This window comes from Pinus tabuliformis, chromosome 2_2, assembly GCF_031772625.1.
Source record: "Pinus tabuliformis cultivar Carrire ecotype Pingquan chromosome 2_2, CPIR1, whole genome shotgun sequence".
Taxonomy (NCBI): Eukaryota; Viridiplantae; Streptophyta; class Pinopsida; order Pinales; family Pinaceae; genus Pinus; species Pinus tabuliformis.
Genome location: NC_142300.1, coordinates 983,204,816 through 983,227,574, shown reverse-complemented (window position 1 = coordinate 983,227,574; position 22,759 = coordinate 983,204,816).

The window sequence follows — 22,759 nt, the reverse complement described above, 5'->3', positions numbered from 1 at the left end:
GAGTGTGACAACACTACAACGCTAATCTTTGCACGTGTGAGAGTTCTTGCTATAATTATAGGGATCCCTCTAACTTCGCTTGAGGTCCTTCTCTCTTCGCTTGAGGTCCTTCTCTCTTCGCTTGGATAGGAGGCCTAGTAAGCCTAGCTTGAAGCCCAAACAATGATGGATGAGAAACCTTAATGTTGTTGTTGTAGTGACCACAGTCAGCCCTTTTATTTCTTGCAAGTGTGGCTGCAACTTACCCTAAAACATTCCTTAATACTTTGGTTATATTTCCTCCTTCTTTGCTGCTCTAGAGGCTCCCTTAAACTTGAATTTTCCACCCTTTACTTTGCTGCACTTGCTCGCTTATTTCAGAGATGATCTTTGCTATCTTTGGAGGAGTGGACAAACTCTATATATAGAGGAATGTCCCTCCTTTAGGCCGACTTATAAGCCGACTTGCTGCATTGAGGCTGACTTGACTTTTGTTGTTGCAATAGGTGCTTTTAATGGTGCCATTACTTATTTTGATGGTGTTTGTGCTAGGAGGAGACTTGACTTTGCTTGGAGGTGTCTTCTTTGACTCTTATACATAAATATACATAATGTAACATGCCCTTAAGGTTTTCAACATAATTCTTTTGACTCTTTGATTTTCCTATAGCACTTTGACATGTGCTAGACCTACTTCAATGAGCAAGAAACTCATTGACATATATTATAAAAATAATATTTCTTTTCTTGGATAAATACAAATATCAAAAGTACATTCACGAAGACCGAACCTAGTTATATTTCCTTCAACAATATATTGGCGTAATTATATTTTCTATGAAACTTGATTGTAGCGTACTTTTATGTTCCAATAAATCCATATAAATTACTTTTAAGTAACAAATTAGAAATATTGGTTGACAATGTTTATAAGTAATAAAGAAGTGTAGCTGCAAGCACTTTTATCTATCTTTGTGAATGGTAATCAACAATATTAGATTTGTTCTAAAAAAGGAGATTTGTTTTCCTACCCATAGGACCACACTATTACATCTTGTAATTTTTAAAATAATTTGTTCAAATTCCATCTAAACGGATTCTTACGTAGTCAAGTGGTGGGGACCAGGGAATTGGTTCTCTTTATAACACTTTCCCTATTAGTTGGATCTTGGGATTCTTAATTTTTTATTTTGGTAAAATTCATTGCTTGTGCGACACCTTATCCAGTTAACATGAGAAAATGATCATGAACAAAGTGTCGATTAAATAGGTTCATGTCAACAATGTTGTTTTTAAAGGCCATGTAATTGGTACATGTTTTCACACTGCCATCTCTCTTGCATTGTAGGATTGCCATTGTGCTTTACCCAGAAAAATTGATCCAACTTATTGGAGTTTAAGAAGTCTAATTTTATAGATCTTATTATTATGGAAAGTGGTTTTGGATTGGTTTAATTGTTAATAGTTTTGGTTGTGTTTATGGTTTAATGATGTGTTCCTTGCCGTGATTATCTGGTAATTTATTGAGTAAATATTCTTAGATGAATATTCTACAAAAGTGAATGCATATTCATAGCTATATTATTCCACTTGTAGTCAATAAGCAAATGTTTCATGGTTTAGAAGCTAAATCATCCACATGCCAACACACCTATGTTACTTGCATTTTTCATTGGATTTTCCAGACAATTTTTAAGTCTGACTCATATGTCATTCCAACAGATTTGAGAGTGGAGATTTCCACAATTGTTCATATTGTCAAAAAAATTTTGGAAAATGATGGGTGGAGTGTTTTGGAAAATGTAACTAGTTTTGGTCTTCATAATTAATTTTGTACTTATGACAATATATATTTTTGTAAAAAGAAGAAAAATATTATTATTTTCTAGCATGGGTTTCATGCTTAAGTTGATTTGTTTTCTAGGTCAACCATGTTCATGATTTTAGGGTTTATCATGTAAAAAAATATTTGTCATAACCCTATAAGTCAAGTCCCATTTGGACTTCAAATAGACAATGTAAAGAAAAAAATATTTTGAGTCAAAATATCATTTTTGTCCCCACAAGACCAAGTCGGCCCTACTTCTTCAAGTCAACCTTGTTTGGGGTAATTTGACCAATACAAATGTGTTTATATAAGAGCAATTCGACTTCATTTGGCAGAAACACACAAACAAGTTCTTCTCTTAAAAAAGGAAGGAAGAAAATTAGCAAGAAAGACTAGGAAGTCAGTGTAAGTCAAGGAGAGAGAAAGCTAGGTCAAAGGAGAAGAAAAATCTGCCCTTAAACTCCCACATGTGCAAAATTTCGGAATTGCAGGGGGTCGAAATTGCAGACTTGGTTGCAGGTCTGAAATTCTATTGCAGGGAGGCCGAAACTTCTGTTATAAGGGTTGAAGTTCGAAGTTTGACCAACTTTGGAAGAGTTTGACTATCATTGACTTGAGGAGACTTTGACTTGTTGGAAAAGCTTGGAAGGAGGGCTGACTTGGGGCTTGTGAGTGGACTTGGTCTTGGCATTTGGGTCTTGGATTTCTCATTTGATCTGATTCTATAAGAAGAGAAAATATTCTTTTTGGGTTTTCCCCTTTGGAGGGGTTTTGCCCTGGCTTGGAGCCTATATTTTGTGTCCATTGTCTTTTATGATCTTCATGGTTTATGATCTTGATAATTGTTTGATGAAAAGAATCTAATAAAGAATAAGAAGAAGCTAACATAAGTCCGCAAGTAGTTATTAAGGATAAGAGAATTGATTAAATAATTGTCATACAAGCTCCAAAATGGTATAAGAGCTAAGGTGAGAAGGCGACAACTTCGAGATCAACGTTGTTGGTATAAGTGGAAGACATCCATTGAAGGACATCATTTGCTAAAACGACACAAGGAAAGGGCTTAAGCAAGAGGATCTGTTGACCTAGAGGGAAGAGACTATAAGCTCTTATTAAAGGCTCTCTAGTGCACTCCATAATCTTGAAGAACAACATATGTCCTTCTCTCTTGAAGGCTCTTTATTATTGAAAGACATCTTTGAAGTCTCTTGAAGGTTCTTGAAAGCTTCAAAATAGTTGAAGGCATCATCTAGAAGGAAACTCATTTGACAAGTACCATATTGTCTTCCATGTCTCAATCTACAGATTAAATGACTACGTTTTGCAAGGAAAGCAATAAGCTCAATGGATCAACAACTTTGTAGCATGAAAGAAAAGGATTGATTTGGTGCTCACAGAAAATGAAGTCATGGAATATGTTCTTGGAGAAATTACTCAACCAAACAGAGAGAAGACTCAAGAATTAGCAAATTCAAGAAGGGAGAAGTGAGTGCACAAAGAATTCTCATTGAATCGATAAATGATCATCTCATTCCCTTTGTTGCTGATTTGAGTACATCTAAAGAAATCTATGATAAGTTGGTGAATTTGTACTCTTTAAGTACCTTAGGTTAGAAAATATTTTTGAGGAATCAACTATATAAAACAAGGATATAAAAGAATGAAGATATGGCCATATATCTTATGAATATCTCACAATTGAGGGATTAGTTGCAAGGGCTTGAAGAGGTCATTTCCGATTCATAGATGACCACTTGTGTACTAAATGCTTTTCCACCTGAGTGGAGCAATTTTGCAACTAGTGTCTACTCAAGAAAATATACTACTCCCTTTGATGAACTATGGGCTCAATGTATCTTGGAAGAAACAAGATTGAAGGTAAAAAGGATGACACCGAATCAATGAAAAGTCTCAAGATTTTGTTGTAAAATCCAAGAAGAAGAAAGGGAAATTTAGAAATTCAAAAGGAAAACAAGATATGTCGAAGATATAATGCTATGGATGTAATGAATATGGAAATTTTAAGAGGGATTGTCTTGCTTTTTGTGAAGCACAGAATCATAGAAGGAAGCATATGATTTTGTAGAAGAATTAGAGTCTACATGATCAAATTACTTTGGAATAAGTCATCTAGTTGACATGAATGAAAAAAAATGGATCATCTTATACATCATAATTCATCCAAGCATTTTCTAACATGATGTTAGAGATAGTCATTTTGTAGAAGGGATCACCAAGATCCTCCAATAAGAACCATCATTTAGGAAAGGTTCTTTAATATTTAGAAGTATTATGACATGACTAATATATGTTCCATTTAGTATGGAAACAATTATTTTAAAGGATGAAGGGATGAATGGTCAAGTTGCGGTTTGAAAGGTAGAATTGAAGTCTTTCTCCTCTTAGGAAAGCTCAACTTTGATAAGGATAAGAAGCAAGCTCATTTAAAGGAAAGATCGCAAGATGGTTAAGCTATGCACAACTCTTCTCTAGAATGTAGAATTCATGTCTACAAGAATCTTGTAGAAAGAGTTGGTCGTAAGAATGTGCTCGGTTACACGAGCATGAGAGGTCTTCCATGTGGTTACTTGATGATCGGAAGGAGTTTGGTATGCTTTGGAATGATTAAAAATCAACACTCTTCCATAAGATAACATGGCATAGACATGATGATATTGTTCAAACATCCAAACGATCCCTTAAAGAAAGAAAGTAGATTGGAAATAACAACTTCAAGGAGAAGCTGTTGTAGCTTGCTTACTGGTTTGTTCCATAAACACTTTGATTGATGATTGATATCATGAAGATGGATCTTGTTACAATATGGAGATAGACCATGCGAAAGGATGTTGATCTCAAAGGAAACAAGTAAGAAAAATATGAAATCTTGACAAAAGGCCACCATGATGAGGTAATTATGATCTTGATGTTTTGGTATTGGTTATCTGGTTAGTATATGGTTTTGCTACTTGGAAGAATGTTGTAGAAATGCATAATGATAGTTAAGGCTAGTGCAACTACAACTATTTGTTTTGAACTCAATTTTAAGCATACATGGATTGATGAAAAAGACCCAATAACTCTGAGTTGTTGTTGAGAAGAGCTAGAATCGAGGCGATCGAGAGGAGACGCGATGGAAGATAGGGTTTCGATGTGTTGTGATGCTCTTCTCCCCGCAGTGGTGTTTATAGGGCTCCGCCTCAACCTAACCAACAGAGTAGTGGAGCAACAATTGATCCCAATTTTTTTCCTAGCGCAAGGCTCGAACCCACTCAGGTGTTCAAAGGATGGTTTCAGATCTAGTTGTGATCGACATCCTACCGGTGAGGGGTCTCCAACCCTGTATGAGACTCATGAACTTTTGTATCGAGATCTCACTCACTCGATGTCACGACTCGCTGCAATTCGTGGCGATCACAGAAACCCCAAAATTTTTGGGTCAACCTTGGACGCGGTTTCCCTCATTATCACAGAAAGGAAACATGATACCTTCTCCCAACTGCGATATTGAAGGCATGGCCCCACCCTCAATAGGGATTTTTCTCTTACATATGAAATCAAAGCGTTAACCTCGAAGTATATGATTGATCCCAGGGAGCTGATCGAGTCACGTAATATAGATCTGGTGAAACAATGGCCACCTTCGGTTTGCTCGTATTGAGGACAAACAAATCTGAGTTGTCACTGGAGGGATCTAGAGGCACCATCGTGACAGAGTACCGAATGGGCATATCTGAAGAAGAAGCTTCAGAATGAAGCACAATCAATAGAAATCAACCACTACATGCAACACAGATTGACAAATGTAGATCTGTTTGGTATAAACCCAGATTTGTTAGTAAGATCTGGTAGCAAAGGACGTTTATCAAGTCTCTGCAAAGATTTCTGATGAAAAATTGGCAATGAATTTCAAAATGACGGGTCGTAAGGCTCATGAAGGAGCCCCAATCCAAATATTTATCATAACATTGCAAGGGAAATCTATTTGCAAGAGGCTTTGGAATGGGATGCAGATATAAGATCCCAAGTGTGAGATACAAAAACAACTGGGTATACCAACAAGTAAGCAAAATTTGATAAGTGTGAGATACAAAAACAACTGGGTATACCAACAAGTAAGCAAAATTTGATTCATGCAGGGAAATCACTGCAGGAGAATCTCACACTATAGGACTATGGCATTGCATCTGACACGACCATCATCTTCAACACGAGATTGCTTGGAGGGGGCTCTGGTTCTAGCTCAAAGGGCCCAGGTTCTTTCAAGGATGCAGTCAAAGGGAAGGTAGAGATCCAAACCAAACTAGATTCGATCCCAAATCTTCCTGGGCCCTATATCGGGGAACATATGTCCCAGGTGCTAGATTTGACAGTCACTTTGGATGAGGTAAACGAGCTTTATGCAAAATTCCATACTAAAGTTGTTATTTGTGGATTTAACGGTTTCTGGCCCAAATCAAAGGCTCTTCATCAATGGATTTTCTCTAATTGGACACCAAACTGTGATATCCATCTATGCTCTAAAGATTTTTTTATTGTCAAGTTTGATACAGTACAAAAAAAGGATCATGTTTTAAATGAGGGCCCATGGTTTTGGGGCAATGCAGGACTCTTTATGACACCTTGGTTTCCGGGATTTGATGCAACCACCATGGTGATATCCAAAATGCTTATTTGGGTCAGGGCACATAATCTGCCACTGCATTTATAGCACCACAAAGTTTTAGAAGGAATTGGGAATTCCTTGGGGAAATTTTTAAAGGTTGATGCAGATTGTGTTACAAAAGGCATTTTTAATTTTTCTCAAATCTGTGTTGAAATAGACCTCAACAAAGGTTTACTTGATCACATCTTGTTGTTTCACAATAATTTACAGTGGACACAACCACTTGATTATGAGAATACGACATTTCGTTGTTGTACATGTCTTCAAATAGGACATCTACAAAATGCATGTCCACAAGTAAAAAAAGATCACAAAATAAAAAAGAGACAACCTCAAAAGCCAAAAGGTTGGCAATTTTCAGAAACCCAGGAAGACGAAGTAGAAGATGCAGACACTCCAGAAAACACCACAAACATCAATGAGCAGAAATTCCAGAACACCTCGCAGAAGGTTGAGGCTGATCACAATACCGCTTTAGTTCCACTGCCTTCTGTTCCACAACATCCAAGTGAGAAGGTTACACTTGAAAAAGAAGTAAGTGGCACTAAACGAAATCATGCGTTAGAAGGATCAAACTCTGATAAAGAAATTCCTGCAAATGTAATAGAGAATCAAATGACCATTGTATCTCGCACACCCAACACTGGTGGTTGGTGTAAAGTGGAAAAAAATAAAGGTAGAAAAAAGTAATGTTAGCTCACTGATGGGTTTCTATAGATCTTGGAAACCAGGATCTGGTCATTATGCATATGATATTTAGCATCTACAAGATGTAATTTTGTTCAATTATGAATAAAGTTGCGATTTTTACTTGGGAAAAAAATGGTATACATGGATTTAGTGGATGAGTTTGGCAATCCTTGGAGGATTATATGGCCAATATGTCTACATCATCTTGGGATTGAAAGGTAGTAGTAGAAAAAGATAACATGATGTTTATGTTTCAATGATAATGAAGATCACTATCATGATTAGATAGAGCTATGACTAACTCTACTTTGATTGGCTCAATATAATGCCTTTGTTGATGATGACTAGAGGAAAGTGATGTGAAAGGTTGATGGCCCGAACCTTACCACAAATTTAAGAAAGAGTTTGGCTACATAGCATTCTAAAAGATAAAAGTTAAATATGATGATATGCAAAGAAAAGGAGTCATGCAACTACTTGAAGATCTCCATGAAAGAACTAGTAGCTGATGAATTAATAAAGTTGTAACAAACTAAATATCTTGTGGTTATGTCTTCCTAGTTAAAAGGAAGTAATGAATTTCCTCTATGCTTTAGAGGGAGTAGTCTCCTTAAATATTGAAAAGGAGAAATGATCTATTCTTTGCACAAGAGGGAATGGGGATCTCCTCTATGGTTGAGAGGGATTGATGATGGACATCATATTCTCTTCTTCGTGTGTAAAACACTAGGCCAAGACTAACATCTATACTTCTAGTGAAGGCCATGGAAGGAGAATTGAGAATGGAGAACTGGATAAGCATCTAGGATTGGTACTCCTTGAGGATTGGGATATCGAAGAAAGGAACTAATCCTGTAGACTGACACTCTTTGAGGATTGGATAGGGTATCCAAGACAAGAGTGGTCATAGAGAAATGATATTCTTTGAGGATTAGGAATCCAAGATAAGAATATTAGGATTAGGGTATCTTTCTAATATTGAATTTAGACATCTCTCTAAATATTTTTCGGCCCTGTAACTCAGGCTGTTGCTACATCAATTCAGAGCATATTTGAAGCTGACTTGGAGACCATCTTTGGAGCTGATATTGAAACTAATCTTGAAGTAAAACTCTTACAGCATATCTTGAAACAACTATTTCTAGACTTTTGATATTTTGGAACATTTCTTGAGGTTATCTTGTAGCAGACCTTAATGTCAGTCTTGTAGAGGTAGAGATTGGTGCATAAGAGAAGCCTTGAAGCAACAACTTTGATGAAGTTGTGGAGCAAATGTTTGAGCATACAATTGAAGAATTTGTAAAGAAAATAAAAGACAAAGTAAGGATGCTTGTATTGATGATATGAGTATTTCCAACATAACCCTTATTTCTCCAACATTTAGTCATTTTCTTTACCATCATGCCATGGTTTCACATCGTGTTGTTGCATTACCACCTTGCGTGGCCCTTATAATTTTATTTGAGTGTGCACCATGATTTGATATATGAATTATTAAAATTGGCAACTAGGGCCAAACTCTATGTGGTTCACCTTATTTATGGCTTCTGATATTTTTCCTAGATTCCTCTCATCGAGAGGTGTAGGATTGATCTAAAGATCATCCAATTCCAATAAGTATTTATGGAGATATGAATTTATTTTGATTATGGACAAATTGTCAGGGTCGACCAACAAACTTAGGTAGGCTCAGAAGCCCAACAATCATGTCTATTCAACCTCAACATTTGCATATAAACACAAGGAGCATTCTCCTCTTTTGGACAATTCAATTCACTCATCTTCTCTCTCTCTCTCTCTCCTACGCATAAAAGGAGCCTCTCTCTCTCTCACACGTGTGGCTGAAAGGAAGATGTCCTAGGGCAAGGAAGATGTAGAAAGAAGGATGCTAGGGCAGCATGTCATCTCTTTGACCAGCGTTGACATTCCAGAAGTGCAGATTGGGTGTGGTTGCCTCTCTTAGGCAGGCTGCAATTTTTGGCATGAAAATCGAGGTGATCTGACCTCTGGTTTGACTGGTGTTGACTGCCCTAGTTTAGGGCTGCAAGTTGACTTCAGAAATTTGAAAATTGACTGAAATTTTGGGTCTGGTCAAGGGCTGTTTCTTCAGGCTGTTCGAGGACAAGTTGACCGGAAATTGACCAAGTATTTTATAGGTCAATTTGAGCTAGTTAGACCAAGTTTGACTTTGCTGATCTAGGGTTTGCTGCTGCTGATATAAAATTATAGAATTCAGATTTTGTATTATTTCTCTCTGCTGAAATATTGAAGATAAAAGAAGATTTGATCAAAGGGTTTCCCCACATTGGGGTTTGTCCCTGGCTAGCCGCCACATCTTGTGTCTCTTGTCTTGGCTTGTTTTCCGTTGATCATTTAATGTTCTATCTGCACTTTACTTAATGTATATGTGATTACTAATCTGTGGCTAATAAGAAGGAAAATAAGTAAATTGCTCTAAGCATAGAACATACCATAATTTAACATGGAATTAGAGCCGAGGTGAAGACAAAGCCCAAGCAAGAGCAAGAGCAATCACCGAAGAGAAGGTTGGCAAGGCTACCTTAAAGAAATCATGGGGTCATCAACACACTTCCCTGCTGAAGACAAACTCCGTGAGAAGTCTGACTATCACTGCTGGAAGTTGTCTCTCGATCTAACATTAGAAGAGCAGGAAGTGTTGGACCATGTGAGAGGTGGGATTGTTGAACCTCCATCAAATGCATCCGCTGTTGCTAGGAACAAATGGACCAAGGGAGAAGTCAAAGAAAGGAAGATCATTTAGGACTCTATCGACAAATGCTTGGTGGCCTATGTTTCCGAGTTGAACACCTCCAAGGACATCTACGATAGATTGGTGAGTTTATTTAAAGTTAGTGATGCAAATCAAGTCTTGTTTCTTAGAAATAAGCTGAAGGAAATTAAGAAGGATCACCAAGATTAAGAACGACCTCCTATCTATTGGGGAAGTAATTCCTGACAAGGAAATGACACTCACAACTCTTGGAGGACTGCCATCTGAATGGTATATATTCAGGACTACTCTTCTCAACAATAACGTAATTCCTAGATTTGAGGAATTAATGGCCAGATGCATTCAAGAAGAAATGAGGATGGAAGAGCAAGAAATGCCCATACTTAAAGGTCATCCCTCTACCTTTTCTTCTCATACTAAAAGAAGAAACAATTCCAGGGCGAAATTCAAAGGAAAGGCTAGACCAAAGGGTGGAAGAAAAGGACGATGTTATAATTGCAATAAAACGGGTCACTATGCTAGGGAGTGCCTTGATAAAAGGGACTCACACCGGGACGATGATCAAAATCCCTCTCAAGGCAATCAAAGGAATGACAGGACAAATGGCAGAGGTAAAAGAAGTGCCGGAAATCAAGGAAGAGGACAACCATTCAAGAAGGCAAGAAATCCTGGTATGAATCTAACACTGTTAACAATAACCAAGATGAATATTATCTACCAGTAGCTCTATCTACTACTGCTCCTCTAGACTCACTGAGAAATTGGCTTATTGATAGTGGTGCCTCAAGGCACTTCACTGGTTACAAAGAAGCTCTCTATAATCTGATAGAGAAGGAAACCATCTTGGAAATTGTTCTTGGAGATAATTCAAAATATATCGTGAAAGTTGTAGGAAATGTCACTCTTCAATTGAATCAGGGTAATACCATCCACTTAGAAGATGTATTATACGTACCTGATCTCAAAAAGAACTTGGTGTCCATTTCGGTAATGGAAGACAAAGGCTACAAGGTGGCCTTCAGCGATGGCATGGTATGTGTATGGAAAAAGAACTTTAAAGATGCTTTTACTCTTGGGTTTCGAGTTAATTCATTATATCAGGTCGGTGGAAGTCCGCTGGGTGTCATGTCTTGTGACAGATCTCTTCAGTCCGAACTATGGCATCAAAGGTTTTCTCACCTTCATTATAAAGCTCTACCCGATGTAATAAAAATGGTGACCAGGATGCCTGAGTTCAGATTAGAGCAAGAAGGTGTATGTCGAGGATGTGCCGAAGGGAAGCTCAAAAGGGGACCATTCCCCTCAAGCCAAAGCAAGACCTCCGATATATTGCAGTTGGTTCACTCAGACATATCCGATATGATGCCTGTGAACTCCTTGGGAGGATATTTATATTTCCTCACTTTTACAGATGATTATTCTCGCAAGACTTGGATATACTTCTTGAAAAAGAAGGATGAAGTGTTCTCATGGTTTCAACACTTCAAAGCCTTGATCGAGAATCATACTGAAAAGAAGTTCAAGATCTTAAGGACTGATAATGGGACTGAATATGAATCCAATGAGTTTCATGACTTTTGCAAAGAGGCTGGCATTAAGAGGGAGACTACTACACCATATACTCTTGAACAGAATGGTGTGGCGAAAAGGAAGAATCGTACAATTGTGGAAGCTATCCGTGCTATGTTCCATGATCAAAGACTTCTGAGTTTCTATGGGCCGAAGCTGCAAATACCACCGTATATGTACAAAATGATGCAATCATCAAGCATTGTGTTCCAAGACTCTCGAAGAAATGTTCACTGGTGAGAAACTTGACGTATTTCATTTTAGAATTTTTGGAAGCCCTGTATATTTTCATGTGCCTAAAGAAAAAAGGAATAAATTGGGTGCATCTGGAAAGAAAGGAGTCGTCGTGGGCTATAGCGAAAATACTAATGGCTATAGAATATATGTAGCTGGTCAAAGGGAAGTCGAGATTAGTCATGATGTCACCTTTGACGAAGATATGGCTCTTAACAAAGTAGACAATCTTCCTACTTTAAGGGGATCTAAAGAAGCTGGCACCGGGGAATCGAATGAAAAAGAAGATGAGACAATGCTCGATGTGGAAGAACCTATGGATCCTATTGATCCTCCTTTGCAAGAGTCTTCCTCTTCTAGGAAGAGGCCTTCATGGCTTGGGGGGACACTTGGTGATGCTGAAGGACACATTGCACCCCGAGGAACCTTCCGTCAAAGTAAGAAGCCGAACAGGTATCAGGGATACCTGACCATCATGAGCACGATCATCCAAAATGAGCCTTCATCATTCACAAATGCTGTCAAGCATCAAGTATAGAAGGATGCTATGACCGAGGAATATGAGTCCATTATGAAAAATGATGTTTGGGATGTGATCCCTAGACCCCAGGACAAAGTAGTTGTCACTTCAAAATGGCTTTACAAGATAAAGGATGAAGTTGATATAAGTGCGGAAAACTATAAGGCGCGTTTTGTCACTTGTGGCTTCTCCTAGAAGGAAGGTATAGACCATGATGAGATATTTGCACCTGTTGCCCGATATATCACCATTCGCTCGATCATAGCCCTTGCTGCTTCGCAAGGATGGAACCTACATCAGATGGATGTCAAGACTGCGTTCTTACATGGTTCGATCAAAGATGAGGTCTATGTGGAGCAACCCGAAGGATTTGAGATTTATGATAGAGAATCTCATGTGTTCAGGTTGAAGAAGGCCCTCTATGGGCTAAAGCAAGCACCCCGAGCATGGTATGAGAGGATCGATAGCTACTTAATGAAGCTGCGATTCACTAGGAGTGAAGCCGACCCTAATCTTTACTTTAAGGTTATAGATGACAAGCCTCTCATACTGGTGCTGTATGTTGACAACCTCTTTCTAATAGGTGCATACCCTCTCATTCACGAATGTAAGAGGGAGCTGGCTTCTGTGTTCGAGATGAAAGACCTAGGACTTATGCACTATCTCCTAGGATTGGAAGTCTGGAGAAACCAGGGGAGATTTTCCTATCTCAAGGAAAATATGTGGTGAATATATTGGAGAGATTCGGCATGGTGGACTACAAGCCCGTAACTACCCCAATGGAGCTTGACTTCAAGAAGTTAAGTGGTAGTGCTTGCGGACCTATTTTACGAAATGCTACCAAGTATCGTCAACTCGTCGAAGCATTAATGTTCTTGGTGAACTCCCGTCCGGATATATTCTTTGTAGTCAACACATCGAGTCAACATATGACTGGTTGAGCCTCACCACTCACATTGGATTGGTGCCAAGAATCTGTTGAGATAGCTTCGTGGCACAATCACTCATGGGTTGAGATACACTACCGGAGATGTGAGACTACTTAGGTATACTGACGCTGATTGTCCAGGCGGTGTGGTGGACTAAAAGAGCACTTCTGGGTGCTGTTTCTCTTTGGGATCTGCCTCGATATCCTGGATGAGCAGGAAGCAGAAGTCAGTGGCTTTGAGCATCGTTGAGGTAGAGTACATTGCTGCTAGCATGGCCTCCTGTGAGGAAGTCTGGTTGCGAAAGATCTTCAGTGCGCTGTTTGGATTTACATTGGATACCACCATGATTTTGTGTGACAACCAGTGCGGGATCTGTTTATCAGAGAATCCCATATTTCATGATCGCTCTAAGCATATCGATATCAAGTACCACTATATTCAAGATATGGTGCAGCAAGGAGCAACGAGGCTCCAACATATCGGTATAGATGAACAGGTCACCAAAATTTTGACAAAGCCCCTAAGAAAGGTCAAATTCCTGACTTTCCGAGAACGACTTGTTATCGTTTAGAGACCCTCTTATGAGGTTTGAGTATGATGTATTGAGCTCTAGGAGCTCCAGGGGGGTGCGGGATACTTCTTGGAGTGACATGTGACCATAGGGCGACTCACCATCCCCTAGTGGTGCACTATGTACAGGGTAAAGGTTCAACCTTCCCCTGTGACACCCCGTGGCGACTGTGGAATAGGATGATTAGTTCTCCTATAGGCCAGGATGATTAGTTCTCCATGGAATCCACTGGATAGGATGATTCATTCTCCTGTGGACAGGATAATTATTTCTCCTGTCGACGCATCCTACCCATGCAGTTTGGGACACATGGGAAGTACCTCTCATCTAATCAATTAGGAGGGAAATGAGGATAGGGACCATAGTAGTACTATCGATGGACGCATCATTGTATCTACGGTACTCCCTATGCTAGGATGACCTCCATTGATATGGCATCAATGATACTGATCTGGGATCAGTGAGAGTGGTTCAGACTCTGAGATTGACTTCGGGCTAGTGGAGGATGGTATGATACATCCTCGATCATTTCTTCTTCTTCATAGTTTGAGCAGAGGAAAGAAAAGCAGAGCAGAGTGGGGTCAAGCTGTACAGGACAACGCATTTGATGGATGGATAGCAACGACGGTCTGACAGATTGCAGATGAAGTTCTCCCTAGTTGAGAGGGAGTGTTAAAATTTGCAACTAGGGCCAAAATCCATGTGGATCACCTTATTTATGGCTTCTGATTTTTTTCTTAGATTCCTCTCATCGAGAGGTGTAGGATTGATCTAAAGATCATCTGATTCCGATAAGTATTTATGGAGATATGAATTTATTTTGATTATGGACAAATTGTCAAGGTCGGTCAGCAAACTTATGTAGGCTCAGAAGCCCAAAAATCATGTCTATTCAACCTCAAAATTTGCATATAAATACAAGGATCATTCTCCTCATTTGGACAATTCAATTCACTCATCTTCTCTCCCTATCCTACACATAAAAGGAGCCTCTCTCTCTCTCACAAGTTCGCTGAAAGGAAGACGTACTAGGGCAAGGAAGATGCAAAAAGAAGGACGCTAGGGCAACAGGTCATCTCTTTGACCAACGTTGACCGAGCTTTGACCTTCCAAAAGTGTGGATTGGGTGTGGTTGCCTCTCCTAGGCAGGTCGCAATTTTTGGCATGAAAATCGAGGTGATCTGACCTCTGGTTTGACTAGTGTTGATTGCCCTAGTTTAGGGCTGCAAGTTGACTTCAAAAATATACAAATTGACTGAACTTTTGGGGCTGTTCAAGGGCTGTTTCTTTAGGCTGTTCGAGGACAAGTTGACTGGAAATTGACCAAGTATTTTAGAGGTCAATTTCAGCTAGTTTGACCAAGTTTGACTTTGCTGATCTAGGGTTTGCTGCTGCTAATATAAAATTACAGAATTCAGATTTTTACTATTTCTCTCTACTGAACTATTGAAGATAAAAGAAGATTTGATCAAAGGGTTTCCCCGCATTGGGGTTTGTCCCTGGCTAGCTACCACATCTTGTGTCTCTTGTCTTGGCTTGCTTTCTGCTGATCATTTAATGTTCTATCTACACTTTACTTAATGTATATGTGACTGCTAAGCTGTGGCTAATAAGAAGAAAAATAAGTAAATTTCTCTAAGCATAGAACATACCACAATTTAACATGAATTGTCGCCCCCTTTTGAAGAACCTTAATCCTATCCTCATCACTATGCAAGAGTACTTCATCGAATTGCATATATGTTTAATAGTCAAGGTTTTAGTGTTGCAATACAACATGACCCCTTTGGAGAACATGTGATGAGTCACATCATATAGATAGTTGCATCATGATCCATCCCCGCAAGGGCACATTACCAAGTTGTGTCATGCAAAAAATATTTATAGTGTGAATGCACTAATTTACATCGTGACATAATCTGGTTTGATAGAATAAATTTTTCCTTATGCCATAAAGCATCTCCTAGGTTCAAACTACATTTCTCTTTTGTGCTACACCCCAATTTACTTTTAGCTTTCTAAGTTACTTATTCTAATGGATATATATGATCTTCTAGGCTTGGTCATTTTGCAATATTTCAACATATAATCATTTGAAGTTATGGATCCTCCCAAGAGAAGAGATGGGAAAGGCTGTGGAGGAAGAATATGAGGAAAGTCCTATCACATCAGAGTTTGAGGAGAGGTGAGACTTGAGTAGATATTGAACGTGAAATACAAGCATTCATTCTTACATAAAAAATAAAATTAATAGAAAATAATATAAATCCAACCAAAGAAGCATTGGCATAACATCTAATGGAGTCTTCTAAGCTACATACCATGCTCACTTTGTTATTTCACTACATCCAAGATGGATTGAATATAATCTTACTAAATATAGGTGAATATGAAGTCGTAAATGAAGGCTTAATTTTAAGAAAATTTATATGTATTGCAACAGATTATAAGGCTTGCAGCAATCACGTGACCCAAGGGTTACAAGTCCAAGTGCAAACCTTATTAATTTTTCAGTTTGGCCCAAGTCATATGTTTACTTTATTTAAAAAGTTATTTTTGAATTTTGATGTAATTATAAAATAAAGTGAATAAGAAATTACAAATGAGGGTAGGTGAAAAGTCATGGAAGGTGAAGAGTCACCTCACGTTTTTATAAATATAACTCTCTAGTAAGGAGGAAAGGGATCTTAGGTTTGGACTTTTGGAGAAATTATGGAAGGGAAAAGCTTGTAATCACCTTAAGGACTAGTTTTCAACTTTATGCACCCCTACTATTGAGATTTTCAAAGACACTTTATGATTTGGCATTGAATGTTCAGTTATAATATTTAGAAGCCCGAATGGCGATGATAAGGACTTTCTTCTCATGTGTCATCAACTGTTGTAATACTTTTCTTTATTGTTGTTCATTAATATATGATTGTTGTATATTTATGGAAAGTTAATGAACTATTTTGTTAGCTATAAACTATTATCATTCTAATAACTTCTTTCCAATCTTTGCATATGTTTATGCAATATGTTGATTGTAAACTATTTCACAATTAATACCTAGTATACTTTTAGTTGTTATGTATCTTAATTAGATATTTCTATCACTCTTTCTTTGAGATACATGCTTATTATAAAACTATTGTAGTGTTCCTCGTACAATTTCATTTAAATTATTTTTATTGAAGTTAATTTTACTTTCATTCCATCAATAACTTAATTTAGGTTTCCCTTTCATATTTCACTTAACATTCGTAAAAGCATAAGATGGAAATTGGGCCAAAAAACTGGATGGGACTCTCATCCCAAACGGTGTGAAGCCTAGTTGGGGCCTCACACTGGAGATATCCCCTTAAGGCTGTCATCGATGCATTCAACCTCGTAAACACCATCCAACAACATGATTGATCAAAGAGTTCAATCACATAGAGGATAAGTTCAAAAGGGAAATTGGGAGTTGAAGTGGAATTATTCACGGAGTAGGATAAAACCCTTTAAATAATGCTATTATGGATGTTGTGCATAGGTTTTGTAAAATCCAACAACAAAATTCAATTTAATTATTATTATTATTATTTATTTAATTAATTTATTAAAATATCCCTTATTAATAAATTATTTCTCTTCATTCAAAATTAACTGTTTCTTTCTAACTATTAGAATTAACCGTTACTTTCTAACTGTTAGAATTAATTGTCTCTACCTCACACTCTCTCTATTTAATCTAATGCCAAGATCTGATTCTCCATCTTGACTTGACGATGAACCACACTGGATGGTTTGAAACACATCGAAAAATTAGTTCTGATGTGATCATCACCGGAAATTTTCTTAGTAAACAAAATTCAAATCTGGCATTGTATCAAATTAAGAAACAAGAAAAATCCATTGTTTTTATATAACTAAAAAACTACAACTGGAGACATTATATTCGATTCAAATTTAGTGTCAGGAGGGTGTTAATTGCATGAAACTATTCCTTGAAATTTTAATCTCTCCCTATGATGAGGATGTTCTTTCAATAGAGAAGTTGGAAGGAGTTGAAATTGAAGCAAGTGCAATATATATTCAAAATGATAAATCCAATCAATCAAAGAACATAAGTAATATTCTCTCTATACTTCCATAGAAAAGAACTGTAGAATTTGAGGAAGGGTGGGGATCTATTGTTTCTCTGAAGTCATAATATCCAAAGTAGACACCCTTATTAGCACAAATACTTGAGGGGCTTATTTTAATGAATAACAATAAAAAGAGGAATGATAAAGAAGTAATACATGTTGAAGTCGAGGTTTTTGACAATATTGACAAGGATGAATCAATAAAAAAATTCTCAATGAATATTGATTATGAATATGAGGATGTAACTGAAATAAAGAAAAAAAATGGAAACCATTCATGATAAGTAAGAAAATGCTCTCTATAGAAGGGGATTAACAATAACAAAGCTTGAATTTACCATTAATAAATTGAATATATAATAAAAAAATACCACTAATGTGATGGCCTTAAAATCCCTGGAAAACACTAAACGTGTTAATTTTCCAGTTCGACTATCAAGTTTATAAACCCTCTGTACAATGGATAATTATTATGGAGTGAATCTATCATCATGGGACTAGGGAAATACAAGTATTTAGTACATTGCACTTACATTGTACACGATTTAAGGTTGAAGCATTTCTAGAAGGGGATAATTTATTGTTTACCTAAATATATTACCCCTTATGCAAGTGTAATTAACCTAAATATATAATTTACAAATTCAAAAATACATCATGACCATGTGAAGGGTTGCATCCCATTACACTACACAATATATATAATGATATCCATTTATTAGTGTACTATGTGTGTGTACTAGCCTTATTCTTTCCAACTAACATATAACATGAATATTCTACAATAGATTCATTAAATTCATCTCTTCCTCACCCCACTCTCCCTTCATGGTTCAAGCCTCACCTTCTCTACTAAATAATACCTCTAGTGATAATACTGAAAACTAGTGATAATAAGGATTGCACTATTGTAAATCAGGATAATACTGGAGGGGGTGGTGAATCAATATTATGGTCAATTTTAATAATTATTAATAGTTTATAATATTTCAAATTCATTTATCAAATAACCATGTAAAAAACCCATAAAGCACACAACAACATCATAAGTAACATACACATTTGTAACAGATAGAGCCACTAGATGTATGTAAAAACCCATAAAGGGAGAAAAACACCAATCTTCTTTTTTATTTCTTTATGCAAATACAATATCTAACCTACTACACATTATTTTTAATGACACCAGCTAAAAGGAAGTAATGACTCCCGGATTTGCAAGCACCCACTTGCAGAAGGCACCAACCCCCAATTGATTTTCTTGCACTGACATGAAGGGAGCATCAACTCTCTGATTTGCAAGCACCCATTTGTAGGAGGAATGAATCCCTAAGTTTTTTTCTCAGGAACCCACTTGAAGGAAGTACCGACTCTCTGATGTGTAGACACCAACCTGGAGAGCCTTGCAGGTCCCCTTTTCATCTCATTTTCATGCTCAGATCCACAAGAGATTTATTAATCTAAACTTGTTGCTCTCTTTGTGTCAACTCTCACTCAACCAGATATCTCATAATACCACCAACATGCTCAGACTCTATATCTACTTTGCAACTCTCTTCACACTTAGATATGATCATAACTTTTCACATCTACTTCCATTACCAATCAATAGCTTCTTAGATTTTCTTCCATTACCAATCAAAAACTTATTAGATCTTCATACATTCTTCTCTAAGTTCTTCTTCACAACTTAGTTTTCTTCACCACTCTCCAGGCTCTCTCGGCCCTCACAAACTCTTACAAAAATTTAAGATCTGCAACACACATTTTACAATTTTTGCCTCTGGTTCTTCGTTGCACATCCTCTAATGATCATGACCCTTCTTCTAATACTTAACGTTGTCAGTCTTTCAATTTTTTAATAACTTCTTATAGTCTCAGCTTATTCACAATCTCGACTTACTAAAATCTTGGCCTTCGTACCATTATCTAGTCATGCTTAACCTCTAACATTCAATTTGACAACTTAAATTATTTCTCCAACTGAATTCACTCCATATAACTCAACGCAACAACTTTAGCTATAGTCCAATCATGCACAGAGTGAGAGTAACTTCATTTAATTCTCACACAACTCTAAGCATAAATTCATTTACTCTCATAGAAATCGAAGATGAACTTATCATAATAGATGTAGTCAAATTTCATTCATTGCATTAGATTCACTCGTACAGTTCTCCCATTAATTTCTTAGAGCTAAATTTGGCACTTTGTCTTAGTCTCAAAATAGTAATTGAATCAATAAGCAGTTTTGATACAATTTTCTACTATTTATTTCCTTTGCGCTCAAATTACCATGAATAGAAGGTTATGTTTTCTCCCCTTAGTAATTTCATTATTGAATGTACCATATGAGCCAACATTGCACAACCATAACTAGCCTTCAACTACACTTAACTGAATTTGGCACCTAGAACACCAAATTTGATTATGTCATGCCCTTTAACTTAAAGTCTTAGCACATATGACTGATTCCTCAAAATCATGTGCTAATCATTAGAGGCCTTTATTGTGCTAACATCTTGCTATCGTCATCCTACCATGTGCCATCCTTTGAGTGGTGTGACATGTCACTCAGAAACATACAACTTTGCCACCCAATAGGGCTATTTCCACCTGCTCTGTCACTTCACTAGTGAGCCACATCGTCTCTCGACAATGTAAATACCAACTGTCTACCACATGTTTGTTTGTCAATGTGCCACATCATATTTATACCTCTTCATTGCCAATTGTTTGCCACATGTCTCTTTGTTAATGTGCCACATCATATTTTTACCTTGTCACCACCATTTCTCTGCCACATGTATCCCATAGTGAAAGGGGTTTGGGTTTATTATTTTTTAACTATTTTCTTTTTTATTTGAAAAATGTGTGGGGCACTAAGATCTTGTTATTTACCATTTCCACATATATTACTGTCTAAAACCTTATGTCTTCATGCCATGATTATCATGCCAACCTTTTATACCTTCATCAAATTAAACCTGGTGTAGTGTGACATATGTTTGTTAACGTGAAATTTCCTTTATAGAAATTTTCATTAACTGTACCCCCGTGCCATTTCCCATTGCATCATTCTTTCATCCAAAACCTTCGAGGCACATTTTATCTCAACTAACGAAAACTTTCTCGTCTAGCACCTTCCTGTCTCTCAGACTCTATCAACCATACCACTGTGCCAACATGCCAATCCAATGAAACTCTATAATCTCTCCAACTTAAACTAGGCATGACATAATGCCGTGTCACAGATGTTGAGATATTCTGCCAATTTTACATGCCATGTCATCACACTTCCATGTGTCACCTTATGAATGGTGCCATGTGTCACCTTGTAAAGGGCCACTTCGGTACTCGAAAATGTGAAATTTTCATGCCACATGTTTGTGGCACATCATGCCATGTCACCATCACGATGACCTATCTTGCTAATAGGATTCCACATCCTTTGTGTTCTCCATTCATGCTTCACCATTTGTCACTTTCCATGCCACCATTTGGCACAAAAGGAAGTCATTGGATGTTTTTCTGCCAATTCCTTCATTAATTTAAAATGACTTGGATGTTGAATTTGCAACCCTTGTAGTGATATATAGTTCATAGTCTTGCACCTTTGTTAGCTACACTAATGAGCCAATGATTTCACAAGTGATAGCCTTAAGCATGGTTTGATACAACATCCATTGAATAATGAGATATTTCCCATCCCATGCCTTCTATTAGTTGTGGCTCTTGTCTGCATCTCTTACATTTCTAGGTTGTTGATTAAATCAATGTTATTCAATCATTAGATTAGATTCATTTTGTTGCTTCTACAACTAATCAGTGTACATCTACATCAAAGCACACCATGACCCATTCTTGAACATTTTAGATCAAATGGTCTACATTAATTATAGGCCCTTCCTGTGTGTTTGATAGTTAATGTATGGGGGGTTTGCAATTTGACAGTTAGTGGAATCATGCAACTATGGAACCTTGCAAAACTTTGAATGAGGATAATTTTTGATCCCTTAGGAGTTTTACTAAGTGCTATATACTTTTGGAAAAGTATTTTAGAGGACTATCCAACTATTCAATTTGCAATAACACTTTAGCTATTGTATTGTAGACAAAATGCCTTCAAATATATGCCATTTAGATAATACATCCAACGGTATGTAGTCACTACAAGACTTTGCAAACACCAAAGGCACATCAACAATGATTTATTAACATCAATGACAACCATGAGAATCTCCAATAAGCTCCCCCTGAACTTGAAACTGCTTGACATCGCCATGACAATACTTTGATGAATAATACCCCCCTTTGGAATTGATGCAAACACTACCAAACATTGCAATTCTACCAAACTTTTCTAGTCATTGATGTAAATATTGCTTGACAACACTCCTATGAGCATGCAACTTTCCCTTTGTATTGTGTTTGTTCATTCTTCACCTGATTCTCCAATATTTGCTAATTTCCCCCCTTTGACATCAATGGCAAAGGGCTTGGATACTCTCTTTCTCCATTCATAACATCTTCCCTTGGGATATAATAGGCTACTCACTTCTCCACTACTACTACAAACTCATGCTCCTCCTTTGCTTGTGAGAGGTCAATGAATGATCACTCTCCCCCTGCCAATGCATATATGTACCAATAAATGGCTGCAAATGGTATTGGTGCTGCTGTTGCTGTGACTGTTCACACTTTCCCTTGTGCATACTATTATCACCTCCTATTCTTCAAGGTCAATTGCTCCATTGAATCCAACGTTTGAAATTTTCTTCCCTAGGAAGTTTCATTCTCCATAAATGCTTCTCTAGTGTATGTATTTCAAAGGTAATGGTTGACTGATATTTTCCTTTGGTCATGCTTCCCTTAAAAGGTTGCTCAACATACATGGGGTTACTACTAC